Consider the following 17,096-nt stretch of genomic DNA (forward strand, 5'->3'; position numbering starts at 1 on the left):
AAAATAACGATTGTTAATGATTCATACACATCAGCAGTTCCAATATTTCTTCATTTATTGCGCAACAAGAGCATTTTGGCCAGAAAAGCTTTGCGTTGCTCAAGATTCTGGTTCCCAGGCCAGTATCGATTTTGGTGGGAACATAAAGACAGTGCATGCATTGACCATCCAGGCTAATATACAGCTGCAAATTTTCAATGGGTGTATAAAAGGGGCGAACATGATATGGAAAGCAATTATTTTGACTCTTGTAGTAGGAGGTGAGATAAATCTTGACCATAGGACACTCAGTAATTGATGACGGGTCTACAGCAACAGAGTTAAAAAGGGAGAGGTAGAAATAGATGGAAGCACTAGAGTTCCAATGGGATGCATGGAGATCTGGGTGAGACAAGGAGGTACTGAGTGGTCGAACACAGGTTTTGAGTGGGCACCTAATGACTGAGATCTCGCAGGAGGTAGTCTGCGGAGGAATTGCTGATTCTTTGCTCACTGGGCTGCATACTACCCTGTTTGTTGGGGAACAACCACTTGACCTGATGACAAAGGTATGTTGTGGGTGTGTGACTGAAAAGATTGCACACACTGCTTTTGGTGAAATCTAGTGCTTGAACCAATGGGGCAAAGAAGAATTGGGGATCACCTGCCAGACTGCTGAAGTTTAGAGGACTCAGTGTCTTGATTGTAGGGAAAGGAATGATTGATAGAATTATGTGTATAAATAGTAGGTGGTGCTACTAGTATGCACAGCATATTTCCACTGATATAGTTTTGCGAAGTTCTTGGCCAAACACCCGCAACCCTACCTCATTTACCGCCTGAGCATGGGCAGTGAATTCAGCTTTCTGTCAGAGCTACATCTTCACTCTTCTACAGTCACATAATGCAATACAATTCCACCCCTCCTCCCTGCAGAATATGATGAGGGGCCCCTGAGCCTCCCATATCTCACAGATATTCATTGATCTTGTGCTAAATGGGCCTCCTTGCCCTTGTAACGCATACTCCTGCGCCGCAGAGGCTGCAGGAGTGTGTGTTACACCCATGCTCTTCGGATCTATACCATCCCAGCTCCTAGTCATCCTCTGCTGCAGAAAGAGGGGGCAGCAAGTGGCAGGAGGAGGAGAGAGCTGTGGCATTGGTGGGATCAGTCACATGGAGCAAAGGCCTCAGTAGTTCTCAGGAGTTGGGGGTCTGCAGTCGCGCTCTGTCTTCTGAGTCCTCTTAAAGTTTAGTACTGGCATGGAGCAGGTCAGTGACAACCAGGATGGTGAGACTGTTGGCGGAAGATCCAGGGACTGCCCGTGGGTCGCCTGGGACACGAGAGGGCAGCTAAATATGAGATTTCATAGTGATGTGTCTGCAATGTGAATAACTAGCAACGGCAGGCTTGTAAATGTAAATTGATACTTGTATAGCACACTACTCACCCGCAAGGGTCTCAAGGCGCTTGTACGAATACCGCTGTGGAACCCATCCTGGCTTTCCCTGTGAGGCGTCCACTCCTGGGCACCCCCAAGGTGGAGGCCAGGCATCCTTAGCGTTGTGGGGGCCGTTGTGGAGATTAAGCAAGCTATTGCCCAGAGTTGGACTCCATGATTAGAATAGGCAGGAGGCAAGAAATATCAGGTCAGTGGAATTTTTGAGCCCAAGACCCGCCGAGGCGGGGAATTGAACCCTGGTCCCGGGCTAGACCTCTGCATCAGGGTCTGCCGCTCTAACCATTGAGCCACACTTCTCCCCTGCCACTCTAACCATTGAGCCACACTTCTCCCCTGCCACTCTAACCATTGAGCCACACTTCTCCCCTGCCACTCTAACCATTGAGCCACACTTCTCCAATCTTGCGCTCAGTCCTGCTCAGATTCCACGTCTTCCTCTTTTTGGCAGACCATGTAAAGGTTCAGCCAATGAGAGGAGGATGCAGAATCTTGAGGACTCGCTCACCAAAAATTAGGACTCTGGCAGCATTTCTGTTTTCTCCATTACCTGCCCTGCCTGCGCTCATAACTACCTCACACACACAGACTGATCATGCGAGAATGGGTAAACATGGAAATCACCCACCCGACCTTGCATGCCCGCTGTGTGTCTAGGCAATGCTCCACTACGCTTCTTCTTCTGTAATCAATTGACAGCAATAGAATGTCAATATTCTCTCTGCTCCCTGACTGGCAGCGCTCTGTCCCAAACCCCATTTTGATGGACCACCCCCGTTGTCAACAAATACTTTTTAGTTATAGACCTGGAACAACCTTTCCCCCCAGGCTCCTTACAGCCCCCTCACTGGCAGACTTTAGAAAGAGACTCAAAACCTAGCTCTTCTACTGAGACACAGCGCCCAGATACATCTAGCGGTGACAGTGTTGCACTTTACAAATGCTGTTTGTGGTTGTTCTTGTTGTAGAGCTGAGGTCTCTATAGGTGACCATAGACCCTGTCCCAGGTGGGTGGACAATGGACCGGTTATGTGTCATCATGCAGAATATCACTGTCTTCTGCAAATTTTCTTATGCAGGACCATTTTGTTACTGTTCAATAAGGGAGCAGGCAGCATCAATTGACACCAAACGTGTTCCTCATGCGAATGTGAAACCCTTTTCAACATTGTGAAGTTATCTATAGAGTTTCGGTAAGTTTGTAGAAGCCATCTTTGCAATGTAGAACAACCAACTTGGCTGTTAAAGATTCCATTATCATAGTTGTCTTTAATTATACAACAAGGTATCTGTCTGATCGTGCTGGAGTCATGGTGTCTGATTGGAAAATTGATGGCGCTAGATTGAGAGGTGTGGGCTGAGGTGACAGTGAAGTAAATAATTTCCTTTATGGGTGATATGAATGGACAAAGAGCCATCCTGGGGCAGATGAGTGTGAAGCAGTCCAAGATATAATATTTAAGGTTGGTGGAGTAAGAAGAAAATAATAATAGTTACAAATGTGTGTGAAGATGGTAGGAGAAAACAAAGGAGCAGATGCATCCACCAAGGAATGTGGTGCAAACTGAGAACAGAAGAGGACTGAGTGCTGACCGCTGGAGGTCTCCGATGAGAAGATGTCAGACTGGAGAGTGAGATGTTCCATGAGACTCAAAAAGAATGATCAGAAAGATCAGTGCAAGTCTAGTAATAGTTAGGATGGTGATGGCAGGGAAGTGGAGAGATCTGGAATGTTCAACACTGGGGAGAGCTCAAGAGGTATGAAGATAGAGGAAAGGAGACTCTGGGCTGAGGCAATGACTGATCACACAAGAGATGGAATGACAAGCAGGGGATCTAGCAGGTTGAAACTAGTGTGACGCAGGGTGAAGCACTGTTACAGACTTTTAGAGAAGGGAGATTGAGAGGCATTAGGCACTGGATGAAGGATCTTTTTTTGTAGAGGTATGACTACAGCAGATGCACAGTGAAGGTAAAGAGCAAATTCATCCAAGACAGGACTCAGAAGGAGCGAGCCACGGGTTCAATTGTGTGGGATTTTAATTACCCAGAGGTAAAGGGGTCTTGATTCAAGGGTAGGCACAGGAGAGAAGACGGAACGCTTGGAAGAGTGGGTGGAGACCAAAGGTGGTGAAGGTGGAAAGAGGTATTGTAGTGAGGCCATGGCAGAGATCTTTGAAAATAAGTAGGAGACAAAGTCTTCAGGTGAAGGGAAGATGCAAAGTTAATGGAGAATAGTCCACTGAAGGTGTAGGCAAGTCGATGAGGTTGTGAACACAATGAGGAACTAGGGGGTATATTAGCACGGGCAATTTTGCCGCTTTAGCAGGACTTTTTCCAGCTAAAGCGGCGATATTTTTATCGCCCTATCAGCAAGCTGTCGCTAGCAAAAGTTAGCGACAGCTTTTAGGCGATAGCGACCGGTTTGGGGCCCGCTTTGCATGTCAGTGATATTTATCGCTAATGACATGCATAGTGGGCGTACCCAAACTGTTAGCGACTGAAAGCAGTCGTTAACACAGCTATCTGCTATTAGCAACACAGGCTTAGCGATAAAAAAAGTCACGCTAAGTCCGATTATCGCTAGAATCTAACACCTGCTAATAGGATGACTTACCTGTATATTCAATGGGAGATAGATTTTCAGGTTAAGCCCCCATTGGCGCTAATGCATGAATATCACTGGCTTTCCAGCGATATTCACGCATTTCGCCACTATTGCTGGATATTTTAGCACAATGGAGAAAAACGTTGCTAATAGCATATTTTCTCCGCTAACATATCCAGCGATAAAAAAAAAACATGCTAAGCGCGTTTTGCGATAAATATCGCAATTCCTTGCTAATATGCCCCTAGGTCCTGAAAGTAATTAGGTTTTGCAGTCTTGTGGGCTGACCAAAAGGCAGATGCTCAGTTGTCTGGGTTTTATGGTATTTACAAACAAGTGCCTGCATATTGATGTTTAATGAGTGGGTGAAATGAGTGATCCAGAACTGTGAGCACGTGGACAACAGGAATGAAGTCTCTTTGAGGGTACTGGTCGACTGCTGTTCACAGTGTAGGTGAAGTGGTTGAATGCAGTGAAATTTAGCAGAGGACATTGTGGATTGAGGATTATAGGCATGGATTTTGCAGAATATTTCAGTTTCTAGAATGGTTACTGTGTGTGTGTGTGTGTGTGTGTGTGTGTGTGTGTGTGTGTGTGTGTGTGTGTGTGTGTGTGTGTGTGTGTGTGTGTGTGTGTGTGTGTGCGTGTGGGTGTGTGTGTGTGTGTGTGTGTGTGTGCATGTGCGTGTGCATGTGTGTGTGTGTGTGTGTGTGTGTGTGTGTGAGACTGAATTAGTGACTGGGGTAACTATATATTCAAAATGCAGTACAGGAAGGGGGTGCAAGGGCACCAATCAAATCAGAGAGGGAGTTGTAAATACAGCACAGTCACAAAGAAGGGCCACTAGACACTCAAGGGTGGGGAGGTGCATTGAGGGATGCACCAATCACTCATATGGGGGAGGGAGTTGCGTTATACTGACAATGAGAAACACAGCGGATGCAGTTTTTCAAGTTCTAGCAATTCCTCCAATAGGTTCAGTACCATAGGCACAATTCCAAACACCTTTGTGCTTTAAAGGCCATTTAAAATTGACCCTTTAATATCCCTATTGATCATGCATTTGCTACTATCCTTTAGGGGCCAGATGACTAACTTTACTTTTTGTGATTACCAAACAGAAAAGTTTTGTTATTCTCTATTTGGTCAGCACAAACAGTAATGCACTAAAGTGTGCTTGACACTGTTTGCGATTCCCAGTGGGTCGCAAAAAAACCTACCTCATTAATATTGATGAGGTAGTTCTCGGTTTGCAACCCGTAGGTAATCGCTAAAATCACGGGGATGGTGGCCTGCTGGAGTCAGCAGACCACCGTGACTGTGATTGCTTTTAAATATAGCAATGTTTTTAAAAAATGCAGCCCATTTTCCTTAAAGGAAAATAGGATGTGTTTCAAAATGTAAAATGAAAAGTTTTGTTTCATTTCTTAAGAGCAGGCAGTGGTCCGTGGGACCACTGCCTGCTCTTAATAAAACATTTTTGTTGACATTCCCAAAGGGGAAGGGGTTCCTTGTTTTCCCCTTCCCAATTGCAAATGAGTTTCCACCAAATCGGAGTTGGCAGTAAAATGCAAATGTTTTGTGACCACATTTTAGTCGTAAAACATTCACTCATACTACTGCGAGTCGCTATTAGGAAGAAACGCCCTAAGCACGCCCCTTCTTAGTACTGATTCGCAAACCCATTTTGCCAAATTGCAAACTAGGGTTTTGTACATATAAAAAAACAATGTGTGGTTGCAAACGGCCCGATTCACAAAATGTGAGCTCAGATAAGCTACATACATCTGGCCTGTGCAACTTTCAGTTTTGCTCATCAGGATAGCCACATGTTCAGTAATGTTTCCCGAACATGAGTGCAATAGCCAAGTGCAAAGTGATCCATTCAGAAGAGAGAGGGATGGTAAATGTATAGTAAGTGATGCTACACCAGTCTACATTTTCACACTGAGAACTTGCTTTTCCCAGGGCAACAGTACTCTACAGCAATACTTATTAGTCTAAGGGCCTGATTTGGATGGGTTATGAAGGCCTCCTAACATAATTTGCTCCTTCCAAATCTGATCTGAAATGTGTCTTTCCAACCCACTCAGAAAGGTTTCCAACCAACTGAGTACGATGCGAGTTAGGCATTAGGAATATCCGGATCTAAACCCGACGGCATTTGGAATGACCGAGCCATAAGAAGTAGAATTATACGTCTCCTAGGCCGCGTTTACAAACAACCGAGTACGATGCTGGATTTGGACAGCCTTTCCCAATCTTGCCTTCCTACTCAAATGGCCAGTAGGAATCAGATTTTGGGGGCCCGTAGAGGTCCCCTCTTCACTGAGTCTTCCCAATTGGACCTGTGGGGGTACCCACTGTTCCCCCCTTACCAGCCATGCATAGAGTGTCAGTCACCAGGGGGTGGCCACCACAGGGTGCCCTATTTTCCCAGCCACCCCTTTCATCAGTGGGAGCCTATGCAATCGGTCAGAACAAAGGCTCCCATTGAAGTCAATAGTAGTCCAACCAAATCGTCTCCGGAAGCATCCGGATGCATAGTACTCGGTCGGTTGGACACTCCCGATCTGATTAGGTTGGAAACCATTCCCAAACCCATTCGGTCGGGAAGCTTTCCAAATCGCATCAGAATCGGGCCTTAAGTTGGGTGTGTAAAGCTGAGATGTCAAGCAATTTGCAATTTCTTGCATGGACCAGCAGTCAATAGGTTAAGACTTCAGAGAGCATGTGAAGCAAGCTGTTTTACCAATTGTAATCCCTTGAATACCAAATGAAAGGACACCACACAAGGTATATATCAAATATATATGTATTTATTCTAAACACCACCCCTCTGCACTCTTTATGAGGTCAGAGGTAAAAGTACATCACAAGTTACTCAATTAGCTTACGATAAGTTGCACAATACACGGTAATGCCCTAGGGGCCTCACGAAAACAAATACAAGGAAAGTGGTATAAGAACCACGTCTGGAATAGAAAGCAGGCATAGGGCCTAGGGAATCGCTGGGGCTACACTAAAAAACCAAAGTTTAGGAAGTAGGAGGCCCACGGGAGACGCGTCCAGTGTCTAAACACAGTTGCGAGTTACCATTGACTTATAATGGGAAACGTACAAGTTACAAATTTAAAGAATAAGGACACTTCTGATTTAACTACGATGGAACCCTTTTAGACTAAGACCCTTGGAGGGCCAAGCACCTTGGTGCTACCAGTGGACCAGTGTTACCTCACCCACGGAAGCCGGGTGCATAGGTGTCGGGTTTTGTCGTCGATTTCAATGGAGATCTGCAAAGAAGTGCTGCAGGCGACCAGGTGAAGAGTGTCCGGGTGGATCCAAGGGTGGATCGAAGATCTGAAGAACCTGAAAGCAGAGGGGACAGAGTCTGGGTCACTAGCCAGTGACCAGGAAGGTACCAGGAAGGAACCAGGCGATGTTGTGTTGATCTCAGGTGAAGAGGTGAAGCTTGTCTCTGCAGCCACGAGGACCAGGAGGCGTCGACGTCAATCAGGAACTGGATTCGAGCTGTCCCACAAAGGATCTAGTTGACTGCGGTGTTGGTGTCCGGATTGGACCGAACAAGCCTTGGCTAACGCAACCCACACAGGAAGGGAAGATTGGCTTCGAGTCAGACCAGCAAGGTCTGGGGAGCTTCTCCTTTGCAAGGAAGCGGGAGCAATCCTGGAGCAACCAGGAAAGAAATTTAAGTTCAAAGAAAAGTCTTCAGAAGGCTCACTAGCTAATGGGCTAGCAAAGGGGACGACGCATCAAGCTGAAATGCAAAGGCAGGCCCCACGCAGCACTCATGGAGTGTGGAGGGCTGTGCTTCGGAGCAAATAGTGCTCGGGTCTGGGGTTTCTCGTGCCCCAATGCAAAATTGCCTGGGTACCTCAGGAGTTGAGCAGTTAGCAAAATGCAGGATGTCCAGTAGTTCCGGTCCCACAGCTCTCGTGTCCAGTGCGGGTCTCAGATTTGCTGGGATGTAGAGCAGGGTCTGAGATGTCTGGAAGTCTATGTCCTGAGTCGCTGAGTTGTCAGGGTCGGCGGGAGCATCAACAAAGCAGACCAGCAAGTTACTGGTGGTGCCTGTTTGCACAGGGTGGTCACTTCTTGACCACAAGGGAGATGTCTTCCGTCTTCTAGTCAGAATAGAATGTCGAAGGTCCAAGAGTTCTAAATCAAGGTTTCATTCCAGGATAATCCAAAGTCCTAGGGACACAGCTCCTATACTTATACTAAGAAAAGGAGTTGGATTACCTGCTAGGTCCCTCCTATGGGTGGACCTGGGAAGGGGGTGGTTACACCCCTTTCCCTTTGTCCAGTTTCACGCCAGAGCAGGGATGGAGTGCCCCAGCAACTGGTTTGAACCGGGCTATGCATGGAGCACCTTGTGTACACTAACTCCTGTCTGGGGTGGTGCCAGCACCTCCCCTGACAGGAAACCTATTGTCCAGGCCTCCCCTGCCGGAGTTTCATCCAGCAGCAGGAGGTCAGACTCGTGTCTGTGGCAGCAGCATCCATTTTGTGATGCTGAGGCTCTGTTTAACTTTAACAGGGTAAAGCAGTAACTACATGTCTTCTCCCTCTAGAAGAGTGGAATGTTACCCCCGCCGCCAGGACTGGCGAGGGGGTAGGATTCCAAAGTGTTTGACACCTTACACGACATGTTTCGATAAAGCGCAAACCAAAGTTAGCATTAACAGCGAGGATTATAATGCACTTAAGAGTATATGGTATGGCTATATCATAGAACAGCCATAAGGAGATGGTTCCGAAAGCTGCAGAGGGGCTCAGCTCAAGCTAGGGCACCCTCTCACATAAAACCAAGCACTCTGCCTCCAGGATTGCTAAGGCCTGCCATAGGAGTGATTTATAGGTTACTATGTGTCTATATATAAGGTAGAAATAGGTATACCATATCTAAGTAAGGGGTGATTACACCACCTTACCCAGGCTGGGTGAACACCCTGTGGTGTCAGTTTGGAGGGCCAGCCAGGGGTGGCATAATACATGCTTCAGTCCCTGGTAGGCCTTGGATGCACCTATGCCCTGGGTACCTATGGTACACTATAGAGGTGACCCAATACCCAATCTGGTATGTACCTAAAGTACATGGAGTCCGTTTTACAGTGAGAGCAGATAACCTGTGGCCCTGAATAGCAGGATCCCAGGCCAACTAAGTCGAAAACCAGCAAAACACTAGGCAAAAAGTTGGGGTAACCATATAGTCAGATATCCACCATCCTACACACAAGACATGCCCAAGGGCATTGCTGATGCTCCAGTAGATAGTCTATTCGAGAGGCAGCTTTCTCCCCGCTAACGGTCGGGACCGCTCGTGACTGCCTGTGTTGAGAAAATCTCGCATGGGGCCATCCTAGCGCCGAAAAATTACACTAGGGGATGCCAATTACTCCTCGCACTTGCCAACTTAATGTTGGCGAACAGCGCACAAGCAAACCACCTACCATGCAAAGGTTGGCAGAGTTTTGCCAGAAATCTGGTTTACCACCATAACTCTGCAGGAGTGAACACCGCTGGCTGAACGGAATTAATCACCCACACCTACACAGCAGCTCACCAGGTCCTAAAAAGATGGGTACTCCTTCTTTCCCATTACAACAATCAATCAATCAATCAATCAGAGTACTTGTAGAGTGCGCTACTTACCCGTGAGGGTCTCAAGGCGCCGGAGGGAGGGGGGTGCTGCTACTGCTCAAAGAGCCAGGTCTTGAGGAGTCTTCTGAAAGCGAGTAGGTCTTGGGTCTTCCGTATGTGGGTAGGGAGAGTGTTCCCAATCTTGGTGGCAAGGTAAGAGAAGGATCTGCTGCCGGAGGTCGTTCGTTGGATGCGGGGGACACCGACAAGGGCGAGGCTGGCCGAGCGGAGCTGGCGGGTGGGGGTGTAGAAGCTGAGTCTGCTGTTCAGCCATAGGGCGGGACTTGTGGCATTGAGGAATCTGAAGTAGACTCTGCAAAGGCTGCTATTGTGTTTCCCCACTGTCACTCAGTATTAGAGGAAGAACCGAATTACAGCAGGGAAGCCCATTCCTGCATCAGAAGTCCCTGTGGGTTAATCTAGCAATGCAAACCTTTATCCCAGAAGTAAGGATTCATAAGCTGCCATCCCAAAGGTCAAAGATTTACAATTTTCTTACTACTACACCTTTTGAACAGCCAGAAACCGAGAAGCTATGCACATGTGCATTTTAAGGTGATATTATATGTTGTTTAGGATTTTTAAAATTAATTTCTGATGCTGGAAACATGGGTGATGGTTCACCAAAATGCATGGGGTAGTGGAAGTGGCATACCTTTTGACCTTAATGATATCACTAGAAGTGACATCATAAGACCCTTGCAGGAACCCTTGCAGGAACGCATGTCACATGATCCGAATCACACAATTGGCATTACTAATATTTCAAAATAATTCCATGATTAGTATAACAACACAATACAGACAAATATCTATATAAGATACCACCTATATTATGGTGTTGAAGTTCTGGGGCATAATACCTGCCCTGGATTCTAGAACACGAAAAAAGCATGTCAGACAGATCTCTCTAATAGAGGGTTTCTCCTCCCCAATAAAAGTTTCAAAAGATCGGTGTGCATTAGTGCATTTAAAGCACAATTTTCACATAGATTTGATAAAATGTCATAAGCGCTGAGAGGGCACTCCCTAAATAGTTAAAACCTTTCGTGGTGTGCCAAGCCATTGAAACTTGATGTTCCTCAGAAGTTTACCCCATTTTTAGGTCGAAGCCTAACGTAAGACTGCGCACCAGCGTAGTCTCGCTGGTGAGATTTAGTGATACAGGGGAGATTCACTAGCGGGCTCTAAGCCCCCGCCCCTCTTTTCCATTGGCTGGCGTCACCGTTCATGCTACACGGTGGCCAGCAATTGGAAAAGAGCTTCCAGTGATGTGCACTTTTCTCTTTTAGAGCTGTCCCATTTGGCCTGGCTCCCCTGACTTCCTGCTGAGTAAAAGGTCTGTTCTCAACTTTATGGGTCCAAACAGATGGCCCCATAAAGAAGATAATAAACCTTTTACGCCAGCAGGAAGTCCGGCCGAGCCCGTCCAAGTGGGACGGCAGAAAAACAGAAAAGTCTCCTTCTGGCGACCGTTTGTTTTTCTTCTAAACAATAAATGTGCGAGTTGACTCACTCGTGATTCCACTGCCTTTTTATGCGGCATAATGACCCCATTTTATCGGATCTCTCGGAGACTTGTTTCCCATTTTAAGCCCAGAGCCCCAACCTGCTCACTTTTCTGTAACCTGTGAAATAAAAGAGTAACGTTGCTCTCTTATCGCTCTGCAGAGTCACTGCGACATAAACTCTGGTCACTGTAATTCTATGGGTTTTCGAATCTGAATGTTCTGGTGAAGCTCCCCACGCACTGTGTGGGTAAAGGGAAGCACTTATAGAGCCGTCACTGGGAGATGAGGACGTAGGAGATTTTCGCACTGTTCTTGGCTGAACGATCTCAGAGCACGGCGCGCTAGGATCCCGCGTAGTCACACCCCCTGCTTTCTCTCCTCCCCTCAGGCGGGTTTGTTTTCGGTTTCTTTTCACATGGGCATCCTGGTCTCGGTAGCTGCTGCTGCTCTCGGTCATGGAGGAGAGAGTGCAGCGCCGGGCTGCACGGAGCCAGGACCCAGCTGTGGGTCGCACGCAGGCCAGGGTCTGGGACTCCAGTGAGGCGGGTAGGAGTTAGGGACTCGAGTGACCCCTTCTCGAAGAAAGGAAACAGAGGGAGGAGTCCCCGGAAAGGCAGCGTCTGAGGGAGGGAATCAAATGAACCCATCCCCACTGGAGGAGATAGGGGACCCAAGGAAGGCCGCCCCAGGGACTCAAGTGATCCCTACCCCGGTGCAGGGGACAGAGGCCCGGGGGAGAGCCGACCCACGGCCCGGCACCCGGTCGAGTCGTTCAGGGAGGTCGGTCGACTGGGGTTCATAATGAGCCCTTATCTCGGGTCTGTGGTAGTGGCCCAGGAGCAGGCCGTGCTGGGACCCCCAGCAACCCACTCTTCAGGGAAGGATGGAAGGCCCCTATTGGAGCCCATACATAGGCTACTGGTGAACCCCTCTCTCAGGCAGGAGGCAATGCTGGGCCCCCACTGATTCCCTCTTTAGAGAGGGAGCCAGAGTCCCCAGGGATGGGAGCTGGGCCCCAGAAAGTGGGCGTGCAGGGCCATCCTCTGCTCCCATGCCTAGGGAGGGAAGCTGGGCCCCCGGTGTAGTGCATAGAGTAAGTCGTCCTATGGACCACACCGAACATTTCCATGGGGAGGGCAATCGAACACCAGGGATCGTCCATACTGGGCCCGTCGGTAATGCCGCTCCTGGAGAGAGGGAGGACAGTCCCCCAGGACTGCAACTGGATGTAAGTTCAGATCTTTTTGATCCCCTCTTAGTGCTTTACTCCCCAAAGGTACCATTGCCCTTTCCTGAGGTACGTGCCTTCAACAACTTGGCTGAATACGAAAGTTTTCAGCGCCGGGGAGGGGTCCCCAGAGCCCGGGCAACAAGGGCTGTCAAGTCGCGCAAAGGCAAGAAACCTCCACCTGAGCGTGTCCAGCATCTCAAGAACCTGATTGTCTGCGAGGACACGAAGCCCCGACCCCCAGGAAGGGACACCAGGGCCCCAAGAATGTGCTCACCAGGATGCCATGAGAGTGTTTGTTTTTTAATATGTGGAAGCACTTAATCTCCCTCAAATGTATTTTCTCTTCTTATTATGGGTGCATTCTGACGTCAGAACGTGCCTATAATAAGAAAATAAGCATGGGCGGAAAATCCGTTACGCTCGCAGATTTTGCAGATTTTTGGTAAATTCGCAATCCGCGAACGCTCGCGAATTTACCGAAAATCCGCAAATTTGCACGCAGAGGATTTTTTTTCTTTGCGGTGTAAGTTCGCAATTGCGAACATGTAGGTGCGGCGGGCAGCAACAATCTCGCACTCGCGAAATTACAAAAATTGCAATTCTGCACAAGAAATCTACTAGCAAGCAGCATAGACCTTCTGAAAATGATGATTTTTATCAGAATAACTCCTCAGGTTGACATTTGCCTGCACTTTTTTGGATTTGAGGCCTTTTGATTTTCTTTGGATAACTTTTGGATTAGAAATCAACTTTCTCATATAAGCTTGGTGGGGCATTACAGTTGCTGTAATGCTGTTCTGCAGAAAAACGAGTTTTGCAAAAGTGAAAGCAGGTTCAAAAGTTCAAACTCATCATTAGTAACCGTTCCCTGTAGTGCTTCCTGACAAGGGCCCCTCCAGAGTTCAGTTGCTAGTTGCAACAATTGCATAACCCTGCTCTGACCCTCACAGCAGGCTCATAGAATAGCTACAAGTAGGCCACAAAGGTCCTGGAAAAAAAATTGCACTGCAACAGAAAGCAAATTACAGATAAGGAAGCAGGTGCCAGACTGGAATTTTAAAACAGTGACACATTAATAAATCAACCCCAAATTAATTCATGTCAGTTGAAGCAGGCAGGTGTGCTTGCTTTTTCCCCTCATAATCTACAGCGATGATGAACCAGAGGGTGGCATTGATGTACCAGAGGGTGGCATGGGTGAAACAGAGGACGGCAGGGGTGAAACAGAGGGTGCTGGGAACCTGTGATGATGAACCAGACGTAGAAACAACATAATCGTGACCGTTGCGAGCCGACATGTAAGTTCGCAATTGCGAACTGTTACAAAACCCTCGCGAACTGTCAGAAATCCTTGCAAACTGGCAGAAATCCTGGCGAACACAAAAAAAAAAATCCGCGAGTTCGCAAATTCGCAAAATTCGTGAACGCCAGATTCGCAAAATTCGCCCATGTTTATAAGAAAATGACCCTCACAATTCAAGAAACTCTTTCCCCACTCTTAAAACTGGTTCTATGCATTGTAAAAAGATGTTTCGCTAATGAAGCGTGATTCAAAGACTTTGCAACTAAAAAAAAAACCTTTATGACATGCGGCCCCTGGTGGATTGACCTGTCGGTGTTCTTGCTTTAAACAGGATTTTTTTCTTATTGCGCTTCTCACTGTGGAAATGCAGGCTCTGCACTGTGGTAGTATATGACCTGCAGTAAATATACATATATCAATGTCACCTTGCAACTAACACCAAAATAAATCACAGATGGGATGTGATATTGTGTGTGCCGGTGCCGCATGAAACAGGATGCTTAACTAGGTCAGGGCTATAAGAGGGCCGGGTCTTGCCTGTGCTCAGCGCCGGGTGCAGTTCGAACAAGCATTAAAAATGCAATAGGTCTCGTCTCGCCTTTCATTAAGTTAAAACCATTTGCTTTGCTATACAATACGATTAGCAAAGCAAATGGCTTTAACTTAATTAAAGGCATGACCTATTGCATTTTCAATGCTTGTTTTCAAACCGTGCTATGAATGCCCCTACATGTCAAAATTACCCCCATTTTGCCAGGGCCAGCATTTTGTAACGGGTGTCCCCAAATGTCATGGATGCCCCAGTATATAAAAAATGACCTTAAAATATGCCCGTGCCAGAATTTTGCCATTTATCGTGTCCATATATGATAAGTGATCCTTATGTCGAACAGTATGTTAGGGCCAGGATTTTTCATTGGCTGCCATCCTCTCACGTGTCAGGTTTCCACCTATATGCCAAGAAGTACCTTCAATGTGCCCGCATTTTTCCACAGGTGTCCACATGCCAAGTATTTCCTCAAATGTGCCAGAATTTAGGTTGTCCTATATGCTGTGAACTACCTTTAGTATGGCAGCACCAGTATTTTACCATGGACGCCCATTATGCCAAGAATTACCCCCAGTGGCCAGTGGTAGTATTTTGTCCAAGGTGTCTGTCATGCTATGAATTGCCTTAAGTATTCCAAACACCACATTTTGACTTGGCAATAATTATGTTCAGTATTCCAGGGCCAGGACCAAACTCACAGCATAACATCACATAACAAGCACTCACACAAGTAGGCTTTGCAGCAGTGCTTAATTTATAAAACAATAAGTGCCAGAGCCCTTGTCAGGAGGCCAGTGTAGCTGGTATCACCCATTGCCCCTGGCAGCGCAGCCAGTGACAGTACCAACACTCTACTAACCATCACACTCCTACAAGTGTGACAATTCAGACTATTCAAGCCTCCCTAAGCCATAAGAATGGCTTGGGTGGCAGGTATTACTATTTCTTTCAATGTATATTCAGTTAATAAACAACTGTTCTTGTGCTCATCTGTTAATTAGACAAGCAGCCCCACCATGTGGTAGAGTGCCATAAGTGCCGGTGTTGACAATAAGGTGCTGGTGCCGAGCACCAGAAACCGCTGGCTCAAATTAAGCACTGCTGCGCATACATACACACATGCTCACACATACACACGCTCTGTCTCAGAAAAACACACCCTCATGCCTAAGCATGCACACAACATACATTTAAAGCATTTTAACTTACCTGAACTGCCACCAAAGTTCTCTATCCAGCTGTGTGCTCCAGTTTTAGTACACTAATAGTGAACAATATAATATTAATAAAATTGACAGAAAGTAAGGAGGGACTGAGTCACCTCGTGTTCTTGGCACCAATTTTGAACCTGGGCCAGGGGTCCCAAAGGCAGTGCTATCGGTCACAACGGGCAAGGCATGTGTCGCAGTTGCGACTCCTGGTGACCCGTAAAGGATGTCCATAGTTGGAAAGTTTCTAAATCCCATTGGATGCCGCAACGTATTGACTAGTTCTAACGCGCTCTTGCAAGGGATCCCTGCCCGCGACTTGTACTTTGTAAGAAATATTAAATCCATGAATCAAGGTCATTATGGGATGGCTTGTTCCATAACCGTGGAAGATTCTCCATATTTCCCTACTGTGAATGGAACACGGTCTTCGAGACAGAATATAGTCTCATCCTTGGGGGGGCAGTGGACGTCACTGCCATTATCATTAAGAAGTCACCTGTACACGAGCGTTCTTGTTTCACGGGAAAACCTTGGATTATAAAGTTAGATATGAGGACCATACGTCATATGACTAGCAAGCAGCGCTCTGCAATACATATCTTAAAATTTGTTGAGCTCATGAACTTAATGTTTGACTTTTCAAATTTTTAAGACCTTAGTTGAGTCTCCTGATGAACTAGCAGATTGAGGGAGATAAAGCCAAGAAACCCCACAGGCATAACAAAATGGCATTAAACAATCAATCATAAGACAACCAGTGGAAACACACTAAGGGAGATATTTACAATAAAATGTTCGAGCGCGGTGATATGCCAAAATTGGTAATATCACACGCTGACATTTTTTTAAACGCAGAAATGCGCTGTATTAGCACAAATACGGCGCACCCCTGTCTTTCCCTTAGTGCTGGCACTAAAAAACCTGCCATGAGCTGTAGGGGCAATTGTTTATGTGTAGGAATGAACACCTTCCTGCACATACTAAAAGTGATGTTCTGGTGACGCTATCCCCTTGTAAATATACCCCTAAGTAAGACAGGATGACCATGAGGAACAGGGCAAAGATCCCAAAGGAGTCGGGCAATGAGGGACACAGAGCAGGACAGGTAAGGAACCATGCAGAGACACACGGAGACAGATAGGGACACAGAGCAGAACAGGTAAGGAACCATGCAGAAGCACACGGAGACAGAGAGGGACACAGAGCAGGACAGGTAAGGAACCATGCAGAGGCACACGGAGACAGAGAGGGACACAGAGCAGAACAGGTAAGGACCCATGCAGAGGCACACGGAGACAGATAGGGACACAGAGCAGAACAGGTAAGGGCCCATGCAGATACACACGGAGACAGATAGGGACACAGAGCAGAACAGGTAAGGAACCATGCAGAGGCACACAGAGACAGATAGGGAGACAGAGCAGAACAGGTAAGGAACCATGCAGAGGCACACGGGGACAGATAAGGAGACAGAGCAGAACAGGTAAGGAACCATGCAGAGGCACACGGAGACAGAGAGGGAGACAGAGCAGAACAGGTAAGGACCCATGCAGAGACAAACGGAGACAGATAGGGACAC

The 17,096-nt window shown here is 47.1% G+C and overlaps 1 pseudogene; it reads left to right on the forward strand.

The window, feature by feature from the left end:
- The first annotated feature begins 11,677 nt into the window (after nucleotides 1–11,677).
- On the forward strand, nucleotides 11,678–12,740 carry LOC147693030 (uncharacterized; annotated as a pseudogene).
- Nucleotides 12,741–17,096: the final 4,356 nt, after the last annotated feature.

Source organism: Lissotriton vulgaris, chromosome 9 (genome assembly GCF_964263255.1).
Source record: "Lissotriton vulgaris chromosome 9, aLisVul1.2, whole genome shotgun sequence".
Lineage (NCBI taxonomy): Eukaryota > Metazoa > Chordata > Amphibia > Caudata > Salamandridae > Lissotriton > Lissotriton vulgaris.